This window comes from Halichoerus grypus, chromosome 2 (assembly GCF_964656455.1).
Source record: "Halichoerus grypus chromosome 2, mHalGry1.hap1.1, whole genome shotgun sequence".
Lineage (NCBI taxonomy): Eukaryota > Metazoa > Chordata > Mammalia > Carnivora > Phocidae > Halichoerus > Halichoerus grypus.
The window spans coordinates 128,256,967-128,282,033 of record NC_135713.1 but is presented as its reverse complement, the minus strand read 5'-3'; the positions used below and the strand labels follow the sequence as shown (position 1 = coordinate 128,282,033).

The 25,067-nt window shown below is 37.8% G+C and overlaps 1 protein-coding gene across 1 annotated transcript in view; it reads left to right on the top strand.

Annotated features, from left to right (window-relative positions):
• CHSY3 (chondroitin sulfate synthase 3) overlaps nucleotides 1-25,067 on the top strand; it is a 306,175-nt gene that overhangs the window by 68,297 nt on the left and 212,811 nt on the right. The window lies entirely within an intron of this gene.

Here is a 25,067-nt window from a genome sequence, read left to right as displayed (position 1 = left end):
GAGGTTTTTGAGTGAAATGTCAGTTCATGTATGCTGCAATCCTACTCCTTGATGTTCATTTTCAGGACAAACCTAAGAAATTTAGGGGAAATGTGAATGAAGATATTTCTCAAAGCATTGTTTATAATAGAGGAAAAACTGGAAGCAACCTAAATATCTACTACTGGGTGTAGTTTAAAAAATCATAGTATATTGGTAAAATTTAACATGGTGCAGGCACCAAAAAGTATTATGTATATTGTCTATATTTATTGTCTTAGAAAGATCTTCCCAATACGTCAGAAGAAAACAGATTGTGAAACAGAATGTTTAGAATTACTTTATTTATAGAAAACCATGTATTTGCATGTACAAATCGTCCTGAAGATAAGTCCATAATGTTAATAAATTTTGCCTTCGAGCACTAAATATTTTGTTTTTTTCTTCTGCTCTAATGAATTTTCTCCAGTGACTATATATTAGCTTAGCTTATCTAAATGCATAAAAATAGTTTTAATCTACCTGGAAAAAGAAAAAAGAAACTGAGCATGTTTGATAAATTATTTTTAAGCTTGAAATTATAGTTAATAATAAATAATAAATACAACTGTATTTATTAATTTACATATTTATTTAGCTATTTAAGAGGTCAGTGTTGTACTGTCATTAGAAAAATTGCTACTAATTTAGTAGCAAACAATATAAACCAGATATGAATCTAATGTGGGAAAATGTTATATTAAAAAAATCATAAGCAAGTGTTAAAAATTGACTTAAGGTTTAGATCTATCTTTTTTGTATATTATGTACTTATTCCCTGGATGATATCATGTGGCATTTCAGCTTTTCAGTTCACAAGTGGTTCAGTTAGAATGAGATTCTGGCTTGCTGTTTAGTAGGATTTGAGTGCTATGTGTATTTTTAATTTTACCGACGTGTTATCTTTAGTAATCCAGTTCCATAAGTTAGTTTCTCTTATAAGTCCTCTTTTGGGTTCTTTATACTGCAGTTGTCATTTATTTCATTTATGTGATAGGAATTCAGTTGTCAGTGATTCTTCTCATATACTTCTCTATTTATATTCTTCTGATGTGAGAACAACTCCTAGGTGAACTGTGTGTGTAATAGCTTGGTTTCCTTCATAATCACAAATATTTTTAAACATAGGACAAGTAAAGAATAGATCTTGTCATCTCTGTATTGGATGTAGATGTGAACACCTTTCTTTCATCATCCTTTCCCCTTTGGAGTATAGAATAATGTATGTAAAGCAGTTTGATCTAAATTTGTATCTTAAGAGTTTTCTTTTGGACAGTTCGGAACTATGTTTTAAAAAGGGAAAGAACAGTTACCATATTTAATACAGTACGATACAGTGCCTTTCATTCACTCTTTCCAGTGTATTTTAGGGGTTTAGACAAATTGAAATGCAAATGAAACATTTCTCTTCTAGGCTTTAAAAAAATTATATTAATTTAATTAAAGCAAAGTGTGAGAAGCAGCCGTCAGTAAGTTCTATGAACACTAGTGGAGTGAAGCTTAATTAGAAGTGTATGTACTCTTAGCTTTTGATTTAAACATGAAGTTTTTTCACTTCTTAGTGTTCCCTTATGTGATAGAAGCAAAACCGATAACTACGTCACAAAGAGGTTTTAAGAATTAAATGGTCTAGGGCCGCCTGGATGGCTCAGTCAGTTAAGCATCTGCCTTCAGCTCAGGTCATGATCCTGGGGTCCTGGGATCGAGCCCCGCGTTGGACTCCCTACTCAGGAGGGAGTCTGCTTCTCCCTCTCCCTCTGCTCCTCCCGCCTGCTAATGCTCTCTCTCTCTCTGTGTCAATTAAAAAATAAAAAATCTTAAAAAAAAAAAAAAAGAATTAAATGATCTAATGTATATAAAGGGTTAACACAGTACCTGCCTCACAATAAAGGCTCAGTAAATAGCTTTTATTAAGGGATACTTTTCATTATAATTTTCTGGTTGGAATTATAATTTTATTTTTTGTCATTAAATTAACCAGTTAGTAACATTCCATACTTTCCATGTAGTGAAACATGATGCTTTTAAAGAATTAAAATAGAACTTTTCAGGGAGAGTTTTAAAAAGACTGTATTATCAAGGGCGCCTGAGTGGCTCAGTCTTTGGGCGTCTGCCTTCAGCTCAGGTCATGATCTCCGGGGTCCTGGGATCGAGCCCCGCATCGGGCTACCTGCTCCGTAGGAAACCTGCTTCTCCCTCTCCCACTCCCCCTCCCTGTGTTCCCTCTCTCGCAGTGTCTCTCTCTGTCAAATAAATAAATAAAATCTTTTTTAAAAAATTTTAATTGTTATGTTAATCACCATACATCATTATTTTTGATGCAGTGTTCCATGATTCATTGTTTGTGCATAACACCCAGTGCTCCATGCAGAATGTGCCCTCATTAATACCCATCACCAGGCTAACCCAGCCTCCCACCCCCCTCCCCTCTAGAACCCTCAGCTTGTTTTTCAGAGTCCATTTTCTCTCATGGTTCGTCTCCTCCTCCGATTCCCCCCCTTCATTCTTCCCCTCCTGCTATCTTCTTCTTCTTTTTTTTTTTTTAACATATATTGCATTATTTGTTTCAGAGGTACAGATCTGTGATTCAGCAGTCTTGCACACAATTCACAGTGCTAACCATGGCACATACCCTCCCCAAAGTCTATCATCCAGCCACCCCATCCCTCCTACCCACCCCCACTCCAGCAACCCTCAGTTTGTCTCCTGAGATTAAGAATTCCTCATATCAGTGAGGTCATATGATACATGTCTTTCTCTGATTGACTTATTTAGCTCAGCATAACACCCTCCAGTTCCATCCACGTAGTTACAAATGCAAGCTCTCATTCCTTTTGATGGCTGCATAATATTCCATTGTATATATATACCACTTCTTCTTTATCTATTCATCTGTCGATGGACATCTTGACTCTTTCCACAGTTTGGCTATTGTGGACATTGCTGCTATAAACATCAGGGTGCACGTACCCCTTCGGATCCCTACATTTGTACCTTTGGGGTAAATACCCAGTAGTGCAATTGCTGGATCGTATGGTAGCTCTATTTTCAACTTTTTGAGGAACCTCCATACTGTTTTCCAGAGTGGCTGCTCCAGCTTCCATTCCCACCAACAGTGGAGGAGGGTTCCCCTTTCTCCACATCCCCACCAACATCTGTCGTTTCCTGACTTGTTAATTTTAGCCATTCTGACTGGTGTGAGGTGGTATCTCATTGAGGTTTTGATTTGGATTTCCCTGATGCCGAGCGATGTTGAGCACTTTTTCATGTGTCTATTGGCCATTTGGATGTCTTCTTTGGAAAAATGTCTGTTCATGTCTTCTGCCCATTTCTTGATTGGATTATTTGTTCTCTGGGTGTTGAGTTTGATAAGTTCTTTATAGATTTTGGATACTAGCCCTTTATCTGATATTTCATTTGCAAATATCTTCTCCCATTCTGTCGGTTGTCTTTTGGTTTTGTTGACTGTTTCCTTTGCTGTGCAAAAGCTTTTTATCTTGATGAAGTCCCAATAGTTCATTTTTGCCCTTGCTTCCCTTGCCTTTGGTGATGTTTCTAAGAAGTTGCTGTGGCTGAGGTCGAAGAGGTTGCTGCCTGTGTTCTCCTTTAGGATTTTGATGGACTCCTTTCTCACACTGAGGTCTTTCAACCATTTGGAGTCTATTTTTGTGTGTGGTGTAAGGAAATGGTCCAGTTTCATTCTTCTGCATGTGGCTGTCCAATTTTCCCGACACCATTTGTTGAAGAGACTGTCTTTTTTCCATTGGACATTCTTTCCTGCTTTGTCGTAGTTGACCATAGAGTTAAGGGTCCATTTCTGGGCTCTCTATTCTGTTCCATTGATCTATATGTCTGTTTTTGTGCCAGTACCATACTGTCTTGATGATGACAGCTTTGTAATAGAGCTGGAAGTCCGGAATTGAGATGCCGCCAGCTTTGCTTTTCTTTTTCAACATTCCTCTGGCTATTCGGGGTCTTTTCTGGTTCCATACAAATTTTAGGATTATTGGTTCCATTTCTTTGAAAAAAGTGGATGGTATTTTGATGGGGATTGCACTGAATGTGTAGGTTGCTCTAGGTAGGATTGACATCTTCACAATATTTGTTCTTCCAATCCATGAGCATGGAACGTTTTTCCATTTCTTTATGTCTTTCTCAATTTCTTTCATGAGTATTTTATAGTTTTCTGAGTACAGATCCTTTGCCTCTTTGGTTAGATTTATTCCTAGGTATCTTATGGTTTTGGGTGCAATTGTAAATGGGATCGACTCCTTAATTTCTCTTTCTTCTGACTTGTTGTTGGTGTATAGGAATGCCACTGACTTCTGTGCATTGATTTTATATCCTGCCACTTTACTGAATTCCTGTATGAGTTCTAGCAGTTTTGGGGTGGAGTCTTTGGGATTTTCCACATAAAGTATCATATCATCTGCAAAGAGTGAGAGTTTGACTTCTTCTTTGCCAATTTGGATGCCTTTGATTTCTTTTTGTTGTCTGATTGCTGTGGCTAGGACTTCTAATACTATGTTGAATAGCGGTGGTGATAGTGGACATCCCTGCCGCGTTCCTGACCTTAGGAGGAAAGCTCTCAGTTTTTCCCCATTGAGAATGATATTCGCTGTAGGCTTTTCATAGATGGCTTTTATGATATTGAGGTATGTACCCTCTATCCCTATACTCTGAAGAGTCTTGATCAAGAAAGGATGCTGTACTTTGTCAAATGCTTTTTCTGCATCTATTGAGAGGATCATATGATTCTTGTTCTTTCTTTTGTTAATGTATTGTATGACATTGATTGATTTGCGGATGTTGAACCAACCTTGCAGCCCAGGGATAAATCCCACTTGGTCGTGGTGAATAATCCTTTTAATGTACTGTTGGATCCTATTGGCTAGTATTTTGGTGAGAATTTTTGCATCCATGTTCATCAAGGATATTGGTCCGTAATTCTCCTTTTTGATGGGGTCTTTGTCTGATTTTGGGATCATGGTAATGGTGGCCTCATAAAACGAGTTTGGAAGTTTTCCTTGCATTTCTATTTTTTGGAACAGTTTCAGAAGAATAGGTATTAATTCTTCTTTAAATGTTTGGTAGAATTCCCCTGAGAAGCCATCTGGCCCTGGGCTTTTGTGTTTTGGGAGATTTTTGATGACTGCTTCAATTTCCTTAGTGGTTATAGGTCTGTTCAGGTTTTCTGTTTCTTCCTGGTTCAGTTTTGGTAGTTGATACATCTCTAGGAATGCATCCATTTCTTCCAGATTATCTAATTTGCTGACATAGAGTTGCTCATAATATGTTCTTATAATTGTTTGTATTTCTTTGGTGTTGGTTGTGATCTCTCCTCTTTCATTCATGATTTTGTTGATTTGGGTCATTTCTCTTTTCTTTTTGGTAAGTCTGGCCAGGGGTTTATCAATCTTATTAATTCTTTCAAAGAACCAGCTCCTAGTTTCGTTGATCTGTTCTACTGTTCTTTTGGTTTCTATTTCATTGATTTCTGCTCTGCTCTTTGTTATTTCTCTTCTCCTGCTGGGTTTAGGCTTTATTTGCTGTTCTTTCTCCAGCTCCTTTAGGTGTAGGGTTAGGTTGTGTACTTGAGACCTTTCTTGTTTCTTGAGAAAGGCTTGTATTGCTATTTACTTTCCTCTGAGGACTGCCTTTGCTGCATCCCAAAGATTTTGAACAGTTGTGTTTTCATTTTCATTTGTTTCCATGAATTTTTTTAATTCTTCTTTAATTTCCTGGTTGACCCATTCATTCTTTAGTAGGATGCTCTTTAGCCTCCATGTATTTGAATTCTTTCCGACTTTCCTCTTGTGATTGAGTTCTAGTTTCAAAGCATTGTGGTCTGAAAATAGGCAGGGAATGATCCCAATCTTTTGGTACCAGTTGAGACCTGATTTGTGACCTAGGATATGATCTATTCTGGAGAATGTTCCATGGGCACTAGAGAAGAATGTGTATTCTGTTGCTTTGGGTTGGAATGTTCTGAATATGTCTGTGAAGTCCATTTGGTCCAGTGTGTCATTTAAAGTCTTTATTTCCTTGTTGATCTTTTGCTTAGATGATCTGTCCATTTCAGTGAGGGGGGTATTAAAGTCCCCCACTATTATTGTATGTTGTCAATGTGTTTCTTTGCTTTTGTTATTAATTGCTTTATATAATTGGCTGTTCCCATGTTAGGGGCATAGATATTTACAATTGTTAGATCTTCTTGTTGGATAGACCCTTTAAGTAGGATATAGTGTCCTTCCTCATCTCTTATTACAGTCTTTGGTTTAAAATCTAATTTGTCTGATGTAAGGATTGCCACCCCAGCTTTCTTTTGGTGTCCATTAGCATGGTAGATGGTTTTCCACCCCCTCACTTTCAATCTGGGGGTGTCTTTGGGTCTAAAATGAGTCTCTTGCAGACAGCATATTGATGGGTTTTGTGTTTTAATCCAATCTGATAGCCTGTGTCTTTTGATTGTGGCATTTAGCCCATTTACATTCAGGGTAACTCTTGAAAGATATGAATTTAGTGCCATTGTATTGCCTGTAAGGTGACTGTTACTGTATGTTGTCTGTGTTCCTTTCTGGTCTATGTTGCTTTTAGGCTCTCTCTTTGCTTAGAGGACCCCTTTCAATATTTCTTGTAGGGCTGGTTTCGTGTTTGCAAATTCCTTTAGTTTTTGTCTGTCCTGGAAGCTTTTTATCTCTCCTTCTATTTTCAATGACAGCCTAGTTGAATATAGTATTCTTGGCTGCATATTTTTCTCATTTAGTGCTCTGAATATCATGCCAGTCCTTTCTGGCCTGCCGGGTCTCTCTGGATAGGTGTGTTGCCAATCTAATGTTTCTACCATTGTAGGTTACATATCTCTTGTCCCGAGCTGCTTTCAGGATTTTCTCTTTGTCTCTGAGACTCGTAAGTTTTACTATTAGATGTTGGGGTGTTGACCTATTTTTATTGATTTTGAGAGGGGTTCTCTATGCCTCCTGGATTTTGATGCCTGTTTCCTTCTCCAAATTAGGGAAGTTCTCTGCTATAATTTGCTCCAATATACCTTCTGCCCCTCTCTCTCTTTCTTCTTCTTCTGGGATCCCAATTATTCTAATGTTTCGTCTTATGGTATTGCTTATCTCAAACTCTGCCCTTGTGATCCAGTAGTTGTTTATTTCTCTTTTTCTCAGCTTCTTTATTTTCCATTATTTGGTCTTCTATATCACTGATTCTCTCTTCTGCCTCATTTATCCTAGCAGTTAGCACCCACATTTTTGATTGCACCTCATTAATAGCCTTTTTGATTTCGACTTCCTTAGATTTAGTTCTTTTATTTCTCCAGAAAGGATTTCTCTAATAACTTCCCAGCTTAAAGATACTAGCCCAGCTAGTACCTTTTTTTTTTTTTTAAAGATTTTATTTATTTATTTGATAGAGAGAGACACAGCAAGAGAGGGAACACAAGCAGGGGGAGTGGGAGAGGAAGAAGCAGGCTTCCCGCGGAGCAGGGAGCCCAATGTGGGGCTCAATCCCAGGACCCTGGGATCATGACCTGAGCCGAAGGCAGACGCTTAACGACTGAGCCACCCAGGCACCCCCCAGCTAGTATCTTTAAAATCATGATTCTGAACTCTAGGTCCAACATCCTACTAATGTCCGTATTGAGTAGGTCCTTGGCAGTCGGTTCTACCTCTTGTGCTTTTTGTTGAGGCGATTTTTCCACTTGTCATTTTGTCCAGAGGAGAATAGATGAATGAGGGAACAAAATGCTAACAGGGTAAAAACATCCCCAGAAAATGTACTCTAAACAGATCAGAAAAGACCTGAAGCCGGGGGAGAAGAAAGGAAAAGAAAGAAAAAAGAAAAAGAAAAGAAAAGGAAAAGAAAAAGATAAAAACAAACAAAAACAGAACAAAACAAAAAAAACAGAATATATCAAATATGATGGCTGGTGCATAGATCAGTGCCACACACTAGACTTTGGGTGTATTTTGGTCTGTTAGAAGAAAGTGCCTCCCAAAATTTTAAAGAAAGAAAAACTTATATATGTACAAAAATAAGGGTTGATACGATGAAGGGATGGAATATGACTGTAAAGATGAAAATTATAAAAAATTTTATAAAAGGAATTGATAAGTTTGAAAAAAGAAAGAAGAGGATTTAAAAAAAAAAAGGGAGAGAATGTGATCAGGCAGGAGACTAGAACAAAGCCATACACTAGAGATTTAGGGTATATTTTGATCTGTTAGAAGAAACTGTATCTCAAAATTTTAAAGAGAGAACAACTTATATATATGCCAAAAATAAGGGTAACTACTATGAAGGGATAGAATCTGACTCTAAAAATGAAAAAAAAAATGTTTTTTCAAAAAGGGATTGATAAGATATTGGTTGAAAAAGGGAAAAAGAAAAATTAAAAAAAAAAAGTTAAAATAAAAAAAATTAACTTTGAAAGACTAAAGAATCATGGTAAAAAAGCCATGGATTCTATGTGCAGTATTCCCCTAGCGCTGGAGTTCTGCCGTTCTCATTGATCTGTAAACTTAGTCTTGGCTGGCTGTTCTTGCTGATCTTCTGGGGGAGGGGCCTGTTGCCGTGGTTCCCAAATGTCTTTGCCGGAGGCAGAATTGCCCCTCCCTTGCTGGTTCGGGCTAAGTAATCCGCTTGGGTTTGCTCTCGGGAGCTTTTTGTTCCCTGCAAGCTTTCCCCATGGCTTTGGAGGATGAGAGTGAAAATGGCGGCCTCCCAATCTCTGCCCCGGAGGAGCCGAGAACTCGGGGCCCTGCTCCTCATTGAGCCCCCAGAGAAAAGCAGTCAGTCACTCCCGTTTCCCCATCTCCGGACGCACTCCGTGCTCACCCGGCCTGTGACCGAGCATTTTTATCTCTGGCACATGACCCCGTGTGGAGTCTCCAAACCCAGTAGATCCCTGCGGTGCGCTCCTGCGTCGCTTCTCCCGGGGAAGGAAGGGGAGTCTCCCCGGATCTGCCGCTTGTTGGGTCCCTGCTGGAGGAGCAGTGGCCCGACTGTGCCATGGATCACGGTTTATGGCAACCCCGAGCTGAGAGACCGCGTCTCGGTTCCGTCTCTGCAGCTGGCTTCCCCTCTCTGATACCTGGGAGCTCTGCTGCTCTCAGGCCCCCCACCCCCACCCTCCGGTCTTTCTGTGACCCCAAGGGTCCTGAGACCACAATGTCGTGCGAGGGTTCCACCCCCCACTTAGCCACTGGAGCGACATCCCTCGGTGGAGCTGACTTCTAAAAGTTTTGTGCTCCGCTCTCTATCACTTTCCAGAAGCGGCAGATGGAGGCCCCCTCCCCCGCCGTCTATCCTCCCGAATATCGCCTCGGATTCACTTCTCCGCACGTCCTACCTTCCAGAAAGTGGTCGCTTTTCTGTTCAGAGAGTTGTTGCTGTTCTTTTCTTTGATCTCCTGTTGAGTTCGTAGGTGTTCAGAATGGTTTGATCCCTATCCAGCTGAATTCCTGAGACCAGTTGAAATCCAGGTCTCCTACTCCTCTGCCATCTTGCTCCGCCCCCTAAAATCTTTTCTTTAAAAAAAAAAAAAAGACTGTATTATCTGTCCACCGAATTAAAAAGTGTAATAAAATAGGCATCTTTTGAATATGTTAAGTTGTGCCTTCGCCTCATTTCTCTTCATTTTCTTAACTTATCAATACTGTAACTGTTCCCAGAATGGGGAGATGACATCTCTGGGCTTTGAGTATCACATTCAGGACCCTGGTGCTGTGGTGAACTGTAAGTCTTTTAAATCCATCCTCATAGAGATGGTGTGATTAAATCTGCTTTATGCTTTGCCTAGTTTTCTTTGTCATCCTAGGGCCATATTTTTCAATATTACAGATCTAAACAATGCAATACATTAATTACTGTGAAATAAAATAAGCTTATGATTTGCTCCATTTTTAGAATCACATTGGCATTTTTTCTACCATATATGCTCAGGTGAAGCTTAAATATTCTTTGATCTCTGAGGAAGATGAAATCTTTTCATTGTCTGATATGGGCTATATATGATTTTGTTCAATACATACTTATTGAGCACCAACTGTATACCAAGTGGTAGGATGGATGCTAATGATAAAACCATGAAAATTGACTCTCGGATGCTCAGGTACATACAAACTCATGTTGGGATAGTTTATTAAGTGTTAAGACCAATTCATGCAGAAATTCCTAGGGGAATAGAGTGTCAGAAAAGCACCTAATCCAGTTTCCAGGAAATGAATTCAGTCCAAATAACTCTTCAGAAGATGGAATGATAATTATATTCAGAATTATCCCTCTGAATTATCACCAAACCCTCAGTCATCAACCGGAATTCACTTGTGATCATGATAATTTCCTGAATATTAAACAAAACATCCTAATGCATTTTAGTATAAAAAATTAAGTGTAGTAAACAAGGTGTGTTGTCTGCTTGATGATTAACTGGAAAGTGCATCAGAAACCTCATTTCTTGAATATTATTACTAATCAAGGATTCATACTTTATTTGATAGAGACTATCTTAATTCTTAATGTAGTACTGATTTTTATAATACCAGTGTGATTGGTTTATTGCCATTTCCTATATTTCAAAAAAGTTTTCTTGTTAATGAGTTTCTTTGGTGAAAAACAAATTGAACAGAGCTGGAAAATAGGTATTATAAAAAACTAACAATATTTTTCCTTTATTTTGTAATTATTTAAAGTGCTAAAAATTTGCTATTATTAAAGGTATGTTGGATGCCTGGGTGGCTCAGTCGTTAGGCAGCTGCCTTCGGCTCGGGTCATGATCCCAGAGTGCTGGGATCGAGTCCCACATTAGGCTCCCTGCTCAGTGGGGAGTCTGCTTCTCCCTCTCCCACTCCCCCTGCTTGTGTTCCTGCTCTCACTGTCTGTGTCTCTGTCAAATAAATAAATTAAATCTTAAAAAAAAAAAAATGTTTTTTGCAAAGTTTAGTTATTAGATCTTGATATTTAATGAAATAAAATTATTAAAATAAAGAATTTAGAAAACATAATGATTTTACCACACCTTAGAATCCAACTTGTGATAGAAGGAATTACGTTGATCAGTCTGTTCATAAAATTCTCGGGTCCATAGAGAATGCAACACTACGTTATTAGCAGAAATATTGGAATTCTGTAATACAAAACTTATGTTAAACATCCATCCCAATTGATGTATTTTTAGAGAATGCAAAATGTTGTACTTGTCATATGAAGTGGGTACAAAATGTTTTTAATACAGCAGACTTTTTTTTTTTTTTAAACGAATTGGACCTTAGGACAGATTTTGTGTAATTAATAACAGGAGATGTTTCTTAATTCATTATATCAGCTCCTTTGCAGTATTTTGCGAGTAATCTCTTAATTAAAATATCCTGGTTGTCTGGCATAGATGTAATCACTCATTTTAAAGAAGTGACTTCTCAAGGGAAATAATTATCTTATTCAAAGATATTAGAGATTTAGTGCTGTTCTGTGACTTGATTTTAGCTCCTCTCAAAAGAAGACTGCCATGCGAACTAATTTTAGTTTCTTTCTTGGTCACACATATATTGGCATGTTTGTGTTATGTATTATTTGACTATAAATCATACTTTAGCTGGCCAGTAAGAAAAATAAATATTTTGGTAAGACTACTCTTACATTTGGACTATTTCTTTATGTTGTTGAACATGTTAAAGAGTTGCTAACTCTTATAGCTGCACCTGTGGCCCTTATGTCATTTATTTTAACAACAGCTAAAGGTGTCCTGCCTGCCTGTTTCACATCATTCTCAAAATCTTCGTTTTATACTTATATTGTGCTATGAGATTTATAAATAGCAGTTGAATTTTGTAGGTAGCTAAAGTTACACACACACACACACACACACTCTGAAGGAATGCAATATAATTAATTTATGGAGCACTTTATAGATACAAGATTACATTTGCTTCAAAATGACATCTGGGCTCAGGGCTAAAAACAGGTTACTGTCCTTGTCCAAGGAAGGGCACTCTCTTGTACTGGCATATTGTTCCCTGAAGTTGGCTGAGTAATAGCTCCAGAGGCATGTAAATGTGAGTCCAGATCTCTTAGATTCTTTTAATACTGTTTCCCACTCAGGAGGGGAGTACACAGGGTGAAAACATTATTGATAAAAGGCATACCTTGATCATTCATCTGAAAGGTTATTATTTTCCTTTACCTTATCTTCCTTATCTTGATAAGCCTTTTCAAAAGCAGATCTAGTTATAAACACTGTTAAAGAATCAGGCAGTGGTAGACTTATCAAAAACAAAAGAGAAAGGACCCAAATAAATAAAATCATGAATGAAAGAGGAACGATCACAACCAATACCGAAGAAATACAAACAATTGTAAGAACATATTATGAGCAACTGTGTGCCAACAGATAAGGCAATCTGGAAGAAATCGATGCATTCCTAGAGACATATAAACTACTAAAACTTAAATAGGAAGAAATAGAAAATCTGAACAGACCCATAAGCAGCAAGGAAGTTGAAGCAGTAATCAAAAATCTCCCAACAAGAGCCCAAGGCCAGATGGCTTCCCAGGGGAATTCTACCAAACATGTAAAGAAGAATTAATACCTATTCTTCTGAAGCTGTTTCAAAAAATAGAAATGGAAGAAAACTTCCAAACTCTCTGAGGCCAGCATTACCTAGATCCCCAAACCAAACAAAGACCCCACCAAAAAAGGAGAATCAGAGACCAATATCCTTGATGAACACGGATGCAAAAATTCTCACCAAGATACTAGCCAAAAGGATCCAGTAGTACATTAAAAAGATTATTCCACCACGACCACGTGGGATTTATTCCTGGGCTGCAAGGTTGGTTCAACATCCACAAATCAAACAATGTGATACACTACATAAATAAAAGAAAGGACAAGAACCATATGATCCTTTCAATAGGTGCAGAAAAAAACATTTGACAAAATACAGCATCCTTTTTTTTTTTTTTTTAAAGATTTTATTAATTTGAGAGAGCGTGAAAAAGCACAAGCAGTTGGGGAGGGGCAGAGGGATCAGGAGAAGCAGACTCCCTACTGAGTAGGGAGGCTGAAGACGCATGACTCAATTCTAGGATCTGGGATAATGACCCAACCTGAAGGCAGGCATTTAACCAACTGAGCCACCCAGGTGCCCCCAGCATCCTTTCTTGATTAAAACTCTACCAGTGTAGGGATAGAGGCTATATAGCTCAATATCATAAGAGCTATATATGAAAAGCCCACAGAGAATATTATTCTTATAATATTATTAAGGTCAGGAACATGATAGAGATGTCCCCTATTACCACTGTTGTTCAACATAGTACTAGAAGTCCTAGCCTCAACAATCAGACAACAAAAAGAAATAAAAGGCATCCAAACTGATAAGAAGTCAAACTTTCACTTTTCACAGATGACATGATACTCTATGTGGAAACCCCAAAAGACTCTACCCCAAAATTGCTAGAACTCATACAGGAATTTAGCAAAGTGGCAGGATACACAATCAATGCACAGAAATCAGATGCATTTCTATACACTAACAATGGGACAGAAGACAGAGAAATTAAGGAGTTGATGCCTTTTACAATTGCACCAAAAACCATAAGATACCTAGAAATAAACCTAACCAAAGAGGCAAAATATCTGTACTCAGAAAACTATGGAACACTCATGAAAGAAATTGAGGAAGACACAAAGAAATGGAAAAACGTTCCATGCTCATGGATTAGAAGAACAAATATTGTGAAGATGTCAGTGCTACCTAGAGCAATCTACACATTCAATGCAATCCCCATCAAAATACCATCCACTTTTTTCAAAGAAATGGAACCAATAATCCTAAAATTTGTATGGAACCAGAAAAGACCCCGAATAGCCAGAGGAATGTTGAAAAAGAAAAGCAAAGCTGGCGGCATCTCAATTCCGGACTTCCAGCTCTATTACAAAGCTGTCATCATCAAGACAGTATGGTACTGGCACAAAAACAGACATATAGATCAATGGAACAGAATAGAGAGCCCAGAAATGGACCCTTAACTCTATGGTCAACTACGACAAAGCAGGAAAGAATGTCCAATGGAAAAAAGACAGTCTCTTCAACAAATGGTGTTGGGAAAATTGGACAGCCACATGCAGAAGAATGAAACTGGAACATTCTCTTACACCATGCTCAAAAATAGACTCAAAATGGATGAAAGACCTAAATGTGAGATAGGAATCCATCCAAATCCTAGAGGAGAACATAGGCAGCAACCTCTGTGACCGTGGCCGCAGCAATTTCTTGCTAGACACGTTTCCAAAGGCAAGGGAAACAAAGACAAAAATGAACTATTGGGACTTCATCAAGATAAAAAGCTTTTGCACAACAAAGGAAACATTCAACAAAACCAAAAGACAACTGACCTAATGGGAGAAGATATTTGCAAATGACATATTGGATAAAGGGCTAGTATCCAAAATCTATAAAGAACTTATCAAACTCAACACACAAACTCAACACACAAAAAACAATCCAGTCAAGAAATGGGGAGAACACATGAATAAACACTTCTCCAAAGAACACTTCCAAATGGCCAACATGAAAAAATACTCCACATTACTCAGCATCAGGGAACAAATCAAAACCACAATATGATATCACCTCACATCAGTCAGAATGGCTAAAATTAACAAGTCAGGAAACAACAGATGTTGGCAAGGATGTGGAGAAAGGGGAACCCTCCTCCACTGTTGGTGGAAATGCCAGCTGGTGCAGCCACTCTGGAAATCAGTATGGAGGTTCCTCAAAAAGTTGAAAATAGACCTACCTACAACCCAGCAATTACACTGCTGGTATTTACCCCAAAGATACAAATGTGATCCGAAGGGGCACCTGCACCCCAATGTTTATAGTAGTAATGTCCACAATAGCCAAACTATGGAAGGAGCCTAGATGTCCATCAACAGATGAATGGATAAAGGAGATGTGGTGTTTGTGTGTGTGTATACACACACACATACACAAACACACACACATATAATGGAATAGTACTTAGCCATCAAAAAAATGAAATCTTGCCATTTGCAACAACGTGGATGGGACTAGAGGGTATGATGCTAAGGGAAATAAGTCTGTCAGAGAACGACAATTATCCTATGATCTCACTGATATGTGTAATTTAAGAAACAAAACAGAGGATCATAGGGGAAGAGAGGAAAAAAGAAAACAAGACAAAACCAGAGAGGGAGACAAACCATAAGAGACTCCTAATCATAGGAAATAAACTGAGGGTTGCTGGAGGGGAGGGATGTGGGGGAAATGGGGTAACTGGGTGACAGACATTTTGAGGGCACATGATATAATGAGCACTAGGTATTATATAAGACTGATGAATCACTGACTTCTGCCTCAGAAACCAATAATACATTATATGTTAATTAATTGAATTTAAATAAAAAAAAAGAAACAGGCAGTGGTAAGGATGGCCATGAAGCCCCATAGCTTTCATAGAAAATTCTAGAACTCCCCTTTTCTTTGTTGGTGATGGTGTTAGATTCCACCATCTCCGAGCATGTGAGTTCATATATATGTTTGAAAGCAGACGAACTGCTGTGGGCTCTGTTTATTCTATATTGCCATGTTCCATGCTTTATCTCCTGTGTCCTCAGAGAGTGTATATAATCTCAAACATAAGTAATGGGCTGGTTATCAACTCTACTCTCGTGGCCCTGAGCAAAAATTATGTCATATTCCCCTTTACTAGGTCATAACTTTCTAAAAGCTCATAACTTTCACATGAAAAAAGTCCTGTTCCGTAAATAAGAAAAAGATTGAATATTAGCATTTTAAGAACATGTATAAAAATTCCCATATGAAAAACAAAGCAAAGGGGGCATATGGAGAAGAAATCTTCTTATAATTTAACTGCCAAATGACAAAACTTTTTAAATTCTCTTTATGTATTAATTTTGAAAGAGAAACATGCACATGTATTATATTTTTTAAATTTTTCTTTAGAATCCAGAGCAGAGCTTTTCATTTATAGCTAATTTAGGGTATGATACACTTTAAGGGTGACTAAGCAGGACTTTTTATCAGTTTTGTTCACTGTTTTATCCCTAGCACCTAGAACAGAGCCTATCACATAGTAGGTATTCAGGAAATATTAACGAATGAATACATTATGTATATTCTGTTAGAATTGCCACTCATGTATTGTTGTGTGGGCTGATCAAGTCAAAGATTCTGGCCATTTGCAGCTACTGTCTTCTTAAGAAAGAGCTCTCATCTTTTGTAGCAATTTTATTTTAACTACTATTCAAGATTTTAGAAAACCATGTGGAAGTATATAAATCCATGCTGTAGAATTTAAATTGGGGAAGGACTTTAAAACCTGTACCTTTGTACCAAGATAATTAGAGGGGCCCATTAGCCCTCCTGGAAGGACGGCTTGGAACATTCCTCCATGCTGCTTCATGTCTGGCCTACTTCTTCACAACAGCTGCATTTCAGTGAGGGATGCCTCCAGAATGAAAAGACGTGCACATTAAGAGATTTTGAAGTATAATAAAATCTACTTGAAATAATTGATAATCCTGATGCTTTCTAACAATTTGGCTCTAAAGCTTTACCTTTTAGAAGCAAACCAAAAAAAGCATGTCATTGAAGGAAGAAAACATCAAGATTAACAATTATTTCAGGGCGCCTGGGTGGCTCAGTTGGTTAAGCAACTGCCTTCGGCTCAGGTCATGATCCTGGAGTCCCGGGATCGAGTCCCGCATCGGGCTCCCTGCTCGGCGGGGAGTCTGCTTCTCCCTCTGACCCTCCTCCCTCTCATGCTCTCTGTCTCTCATTCTCTCTCTCAAATAAATAAATAAAATCTTTAAAAAAAAAAAACAAAAAAAACCACAATTATTTCAAATAGATTTTATTAGATTTTAGAACACATAGCATGACTCTAAAGGATACTACTCTGTTTTATATATAAGTAATCACTATTTGTTATATATATTAATATTGAATATCTATAGAACCATTGTTAATTTTAAAACTAGCCAACTATTCGTTAAATAAAATACATTAGGTTAACTGAATAAAGACACTGACGTCCAGGTTTTCCAACTTGCAGAAACTCCTTTTTTCTCTCACATCAACTTTTATAAAATTGATGTGCTGCAGTGGAAAATAACAGGCAGAATTTTTTTTTTTTTTTTGAGTTAAAGAGAACGGTGTGGAGGGGCAGAGGGAGACAGCCCAGGGTGGAGCCCAACGTGGGGCTCAGTCTCATGACCCTGAGATCATAACCTCGGCCAAAATCAGGAGTAGGATGTTTAACTGACTGAGCCACCCTGGCACCCCTAACCTGCCGATTAAACAACAACAATGAAAAGAGATTTTGAACAGCATTCTTTGCTTAGTTTTTTTCTGTTAAATTAGGCAGTAGTTAAGAACACAGGCTTAGAACCAGAGTATCTTTTTCCTAGCTCTGCCGCTTGTTAATTTTGGGACATTTGGCAAATTATTTAACCTCTTGGTGCCTCAGTTTATCTCCCATAAAATGGGAATAATTATAGTGCTAGCTTCACAGCATTGTTTTTGTGACTCAGTGGTTTAATAGAGGTAAAGTACCTAGAGCAGGATTCAGCAAACTTGTTCTGTAAAGGAGCGGACCATAGATACTTTGGACCTATGCATTACTCAGCTCCATCATTATAGTGTTCAGGCAGGACAGATAATCCATAAGTGAATGAATATGGTTATATTCCAGTAAAAAATACATTTACCAAAACAGGTAATCCAAGAGTCATAGTTTGCTGACCCTTAGTCTAAAATATTCCTTAAGGGACGCCTGGGTGGCTCAGGTGGTTAAGCGTCTGCCTTCAGCTCGGGTCATGATCCCGGGGTCCTGGGATCGAGCCCCACATCGGGCTCCCTGCCCCGCAGGAAGCCTGCTTCTCCCTCTCCCACTCCCTCTGCTTGTGTTCCCTCTCTCGCTGTCTCTCTCTCTGTCAAATAAATAAATAAAATCTTTAAAAAAAAAAAAAATAAATAAATAAATAAAATATTGCTTAATAAGGAAGGTATTAACAGAGAATACAGATAAACACAATGGTATTAGCATCAAATATATATCAGTGATGGCAGGTACTCAATAAAAATTTACTGAATACATTTAAAAATACTGCTTAATACATAATCAAGTTTGAAAGTGACTCGATACTTTATTCCACATTTTGAAGTTATTCATCATTTAACCTGTCACAGACACATAGAATTCTCAATGTATAAAAAATCAGCTATTTGAAATTCTATTTTTTTTAACAAAAATACAAAATGATTATAATGTGAAATAACATCTGAAAATTTCTGGTAGGAAATCCTCAAATTAGTGGAAGGATATAATTTGGAAATTTTGTTTTAAATATAAATGGAATTGGCTTAGGGACATTTGATGATTTAGATCAAGTCAAGCTGGGAAGGAGCAGAAATAGGTGCTAAAGTGATATGAGTGTGTGTGTGTGTGTGTGTGTGTGTGTGTGTCCTGTCTCCTGGTTGTATGGTTTTTCAGCCAGCCAGTCTTAAGTATGATGGGATTCAAAATGTTCACCTCTTAGCCAAAAAGAAAATGAATATGAAGCAATGTGCATATTTGAATGTGGGTAGGTAATATATTGTCAACTCAAACTTTCAGTTTTATAGACCTTAACTTCACTATCTGGTTGTACCTGACTCAATGCTAGAAATATTACCCCAGTCTCATTTATATCAAGGTTGGATTAATCCAAACTTCATTTGTTTATGCAGTAGTGATTTTCACTTGTTATTCATTTATTTCTGAACTCATGTATTCATTCATTAATTCTCTCAGTAACAGTTTGTTGAGCATCTTCTCTAGGCTAGGATTTGAGGACAATAAAATGAAAAAAAAAAAAAAAAAAAGAACAGTCCCAGCAATCAAGGTGTTTACAGTAGAATAGTGACAATAGAGAAGCAGTAGGGTGATTACATCATAGTTGACAAAGGTTCCACAGAAGAAATCCCAGAGGGCTGTGAATGTGCAGAGGAAGAGCTCGTAATCTAGTTTTCCCAAGGAGATGACACCTAAGCTAAAAGCTAGTAGGGGGTTTATTAGCAGGTTTTAGGATGCCTGGAAGGGCATTTCAGACAGATGGAGCATCAAGACATGAGATCATAGGGGGACATCAAGTAGATCATTAGGGATGAGTAACAGGACAGGGAGCTGGAGGGGTTGTTGGTCTCTGTGGGTATACTTACAGGGATGGTGACTAGAACATTCAAGTTAAAGAATAACATGATTGCATTTGCCCTTCAGAAAAACATCTAGAGGCAGCGGGGGAGTTTTTTGGAGGGAGATGAGTCTGGAGGTTGGAACAAATTAAGAGAGTCTTGTAGTAGCAATCCAGGTGAAAGATGATGCCAGCTTGGACTTCTGAAGGGAAATTTAAGAGGCAGAGTTAAAAGATTTGAAGATAGATTCAGAGTGGGAAGTGAATATATAGACAGAATCAGGGTAACTTCCAGATTTCTGGTCTCTGTTATATTAATACATGTTTGGCACCCTCAGTGTGAAATTTCATCATACATTAATGATTCTTTGTGTTCTTTTACAAAGTAATGATAGCATCGATGTGTTCAAGATTTTGTTCCTGGGCTAGTGTAAGAGTAATAAAGGTAAACAATAGATGAGGTTTGAGATCTGATCAACAAGCTTCTGAGTTTTTTCTAAAAGTTGGATTGTCATCATTTTCTACCATAATCACATAAATTTCTTCTGTTGCTATTGTTACAGTTGTGAAATGAAGATTTTGTAAGTAATGTAACTGGGAAGCAGCCATAGGTAAGAGATTTCAAATAGCATATGCAGCCTGTCAGTGAATGAAGAGGTAAGAAGAAGAGAAAAAAGAGAAGGAAGGGGAGGAGGGGGAAGAGGAAGAAGAGGATTCTTGTTTCGGATTGAGAATCAGGGAAGCAGGTTACTCTTAGGCCTTAGATTAAAAAAGAATGCAAGGAACAATGTCGTCCCAGGGATTTTAGGGGAAATGAAATTGCTTCTTGCAACCATCTAGGTGACTGCACTTTCGTGAGTGTCCTCCCTGTGGTAGACTCATCCTACAGTATAAACTATTCTGTTGCTCCAGTTAACTCTAAGAAGCCCTGGAAATAGACAATCAAGGATGAAGAAAGAATCTTTTAATTAATTAAAATTGTTTTGTAGCTTTCCTTTGAAGTTTTCTTTTCTGGGCACACTTTCAGCAGTTCAGACCTGCCATGTGACCATGTAAGCCAGCTTGCTAAATTGAAGACTTGCAAGCATTCTCTTCCAGGATGTTACACACGATGGCGAAGGCACACATTTTCTTTACCTTTCAATCACATATACAACAATAAAAGCAAATTAAAATCGACTAGAGTTCAATAGTACATTACCTTGGCTTCCTAACAAATGATTTCCTTGATTAAGCCAATATGGCTTTTCATAAGCATAAGAATATCTCCCCTACTCTTGTTTATTTTTTAATTACATTTGATTTTATATACACTTTTCAGTTAGAAACCAGAAATCACTGCCTTATTGCTTTTTTTACTTGCAAAATGGTGCTGAAGTAAACAACAAAAAGGATATGGAATGGAAACAAAAAGGATATGGCATTCTTTGGTACTTAAAGATTTTATCTTAAGTTCTTGAACATATTTCATGTAGTTTAGATTTTCAAATGGGATATATCTTTATATCATCCCAATGAAGCAGGGAAGCAATCTTTGATGTCTGTTATTGACAGTATTGTAAGTAGAGGTGGTGGATTGTGATCAGTAGTCCTGACCCATGAGTACATCCTGTGTTTTGTTGCTGCCACGGTCATTTGTAGTTGCTGTCACCTTCTGTAGCTTTGGCTTTTAAATCTGTGATCGGCCTCAATGTTTTGCTTGAAAAAACTAAGCCATTTCTAATTGTAACATGTTGTTCTATTTGAGGCAATTTCCTAATAAATCCCCAGTCATACCATGTTATATCAAATCTATGTGAAGTCTAAAGCAGTAGTTCTGCATTTAAATTCTCACAAATATTCATTATTATTATTATTATTATTATTAGATAAAATAATAAGTTTTGTTCTGTGTTTTGAGTGTTGGAGTGTTTTGTGTTTTCAGTGTTGGGCGCTCAAAACGCTGTTCCGAATGTTTTATAAATGTTGTCACATAATTTTCATCCTTATCCTTAGAAGTAGGTACTATTTATTATGTGCTGTTTCAGATGGGAAAAATGAACTCAGAAAGTTTAAGTGACTTGCTCAAGTTTAGATGGCAAATTAATACGTGTTAGAATCAGGATTCTGGTACTAATCACTCATTCTGACTTTAGTATGTAACCACATTACTGTCTTTTTTATTTTAAGATTTTATTTATTTGAGAGAGAAAAAGAGAAAGCATGCGTGGGGGGAGGGGCACAGGAAGAGGGAGAGGGAGAAGCAGACTCCCTGCTGAGTGTGGAGCCAGATGTGGGCCTTGAAGACATAGGGCTCTTCATGGGGCTCATGGTGGGGCTCAATTCCAGGACCCTGAGACCATGACCTGAGCCAAAGTCAGAAGCTTCACTGACTGAGCCAAAGTCAGATGCTTCACTGATAGCCACCTAGGTGTCCCCATGTTACTGGCTTTTAAGAATGATCTGGTTCCAAAGCATCTGTGTACATAAAACAAACAAAAAACAAAAAAACAAAGGCAGGGCACATTCATAGAGGTTGTGTTTATTCCTTTTAGACAAAGAATGTACACTAAGAGATATCCAACTGTAGTAAATAACCCCTTCTCAGGGCTACAGTTCACAAGTTAGAAAACCCTGGATTTGTATGTTTAGGAATTTTTTTCTTTTTTTTCTTTATATTTTCCTTCTTTTCTCCCTCCCACCCTCCCTCTGTCCTTCCTTCCTTTCCTCTCTCTCTCTCTCCATCCCTCCCCCAGCCCCAGCTTTTTCTCTCTAATTCTAGCTATAGAGCATGGGACTTAAAACCAAATAGACCATGTCAATGCCTAGTTCTCTTTTGCTAACCCACTTATTTTGAGAAAGTTACTGAACTGCCCTGAGACTCAGTTTTCCCATCTTAGAAAGGAATAATAATACCCTTGTAATAGTCATTTCAGTTTAAATGCTTTTGTGCCTGGGAAGTGCATAACCACAGTAGCTGTTGTTACTATGATTAAATTTCGTTATTATTGTCCATATTATTACTTTAGGTCACACCGGAGCCTCACTTTCAGCAATACACTCAACCAGTGCAGCCCACTTGATTGTCATTGCTTTATGCTTCAGAGCTAATGGAATCATTTACTTATAATATCTTTTGAGAAACTGTGTCATTTCATACACTGTCTGTAAATCTCCTAACAAACTACACAAGATGACCAGTGGGATATGGTGGCATTTTTGACTCTCAGAACCCCGGAGCTCTTTGGATTTGTGGATATGTTTATTTTTCCATCTTTTCTACAGCATTTTTAAATGCTGTAGAATTTAATGCCTGCAATGGTTTCTGTCTTCCAACCAATACACTGGATTTCTTGATTCATTTCTTAGTTCATTACTAGACAGAACTTGTGTTAAAAGGCACAGTCAAGTTTCATGGATAAGTTTCATATGGTCAAGCTCTTGAGGAGAGGCCTTCTAAATCAGACTGGATGTTCCAAAATATTCCTTATTATTTTAATGACAAACACATAGCAATTCTAAGGTCTGCCATCACCAGTGCACAAACACAGTCACATGTACACACACGCTGCATCATTGGCTTTCTTTTCTCTTCTTTATAGCATTTATCATTATATGTAACAATCTTACTTGTTTACTTGTTTATGATGCCTTTCTTGCCATACTCAAAAAACCCATAAAATTAGAGATATTATCAGACTTGTTTTCAGTATCCCTAGTGCAAAGCACATTTCCTGAATTTAAATGAGTTTTTTTTAAGTAATTAATGAAACCATGCAAAATGCCAATGTCTGGCTCATAATAATGTCTTCTGTAAATGTTTTTTTTAGTTTCCTCCTCTTTCTTTTTTTTTGTTTTGTTTTGTTTTAAGAGAGAGTGAGCACACATGTGCGAATGTGGGGGAGGGGGAAGGGCAAAGGAAAAGAGAGAGAAAGAATCTTAAGCTGGCTCCACACAGAGCCCAATATGGAGCTCGATCCCATGACCCTGAGATCATGACTTGAGCTGAAATCATGATCAGACACTTAACCGACTGAGCCACCCAAGTACTCCTCTTCGTCTTTCTTGAATCATCTTTGTATGAACCTGTGATGGTTAAAGTCCATCAGTGGACACATCTCAGATGACTTGACCCATTTTTAAAAACTTCAGCTCTTTTGCATTTTTTTCACAGAACTAGAGCAAACAGTCCTGAAATTGGTATGGAACTGCAAAAGATCCCAAATAGCTGTAGCAATCTTGAAAAAAACAAAACAAAACTGGAGATACTACAATTCCAGACTTCAGGTTATATTACAAAGCTTTAGTAATCAAAACAGTATGGTCCTGGCACAAAAAATAGACACATAGATTGATGGAATAGAACAGGAAACTTAGAAATAAACCCACAATTATATGGCCAATTAATCTTCGACAAAAGAGCCAAGAATATGTAATGGGAAAAAAACAGTCTCTTCAACAGATGGTGTTGGGAAAATTAGACAGCAACATGCAGAAGACTGAAACTAGACCACTTTCTTACACCATACACAAAAATAAACTCAAGACGGATGAAAGACCTAAATGTGAGACCCGAAACCATAAAATCCTGGAAGAAAACATAGGCAGTAATTTCTCTGACATAGGTTGTAGCAACATCTTTCTAGGTATGTCTCCTGACGCTAGGGAAACAAAAGCAAAAATAAACTATTGGGACTACATCAAAATAATAACCTTCTTCACAGCAAAGGAAGCAACCTACAAAACTAAAAGATAACCTACTGCATGGGAGAAGATATTTGCAAATGACTTATCGGATAAAGGTTTAGTATCTAAAATATGTAAAGAACTGATACAACTCAACACCCAAAAAACATATAATCCAATTAAAAATGGGCAGAAGACATGAACAGACATTTTTCCAGAGAAAACATCCAGGTGGCCAACAGACACAAGAAAAGATGCTCAGCATCACTCATCATCAGGGAAATACAAATCAAAACCTCCATGAGATACCACCTCACACCAGTCAGAATGGCTAAAATTAACAAGTCAAAAAACAAGTGTTGGTGAGGATGTAGAGGAAGGGGCACCCTGGTGCACTGTTGGTGGGAATGCAAACTGGTATAGCCACTGTGGAAGACATTATGGAGAGTCCTCAAAAAATTAAAAATAGAACTACCCTATGATCCAGTAATCACACTACTGGTTATTCACCCAAAGAATATGAAAACACTAATTTGAAGGGATACATGTACCTCTGTGTTATTGCGGCATTATTGACAATAGCCAAATTATGGAAGCAGCCCAAGGGTCCATCAATACATGAATGGATAAAGAAGATATGGTATATATACATGATGGAATATTAGCCATAAAAAGGAATGAAATCTTGCCATTTGCAACAACATGGATGGAGCTAGAGAGTATAGTGCTAAGCAAAATAAGTCAGTGAGAGAAAGACAGATACCATATGATTTCACTCATATGTGGAATTTAAGAAACAAAACAAATGAACAAAGAAAAAAAGAAGAGACAGGCCAAAAAGTAGACTGTTAACTATAAAGAACAAACACTGCTATTCATTTTTTTTTTATTTTTTTATTTTTTAATTTTTTTATTGTTATGTTAATCCCCATACATTACATCATTAGTTTTAGATTTAGTGTTCCATGATTCATTGTTTGTGCATAACACCCAGTGCTCCATGCAGAACGTGCCCTCCTCAATACCCATCACCAGGCTAACCCATCCTCCCAACCCCCTCCCCTCTAGAAACCTCAGTTTGTTTTTCAGAGTCCATCGTCTCTCATGGTTCTTCTCCCCCTCCGATTTCCCCCCCTTCATTCTTCCCCTCCTGCTA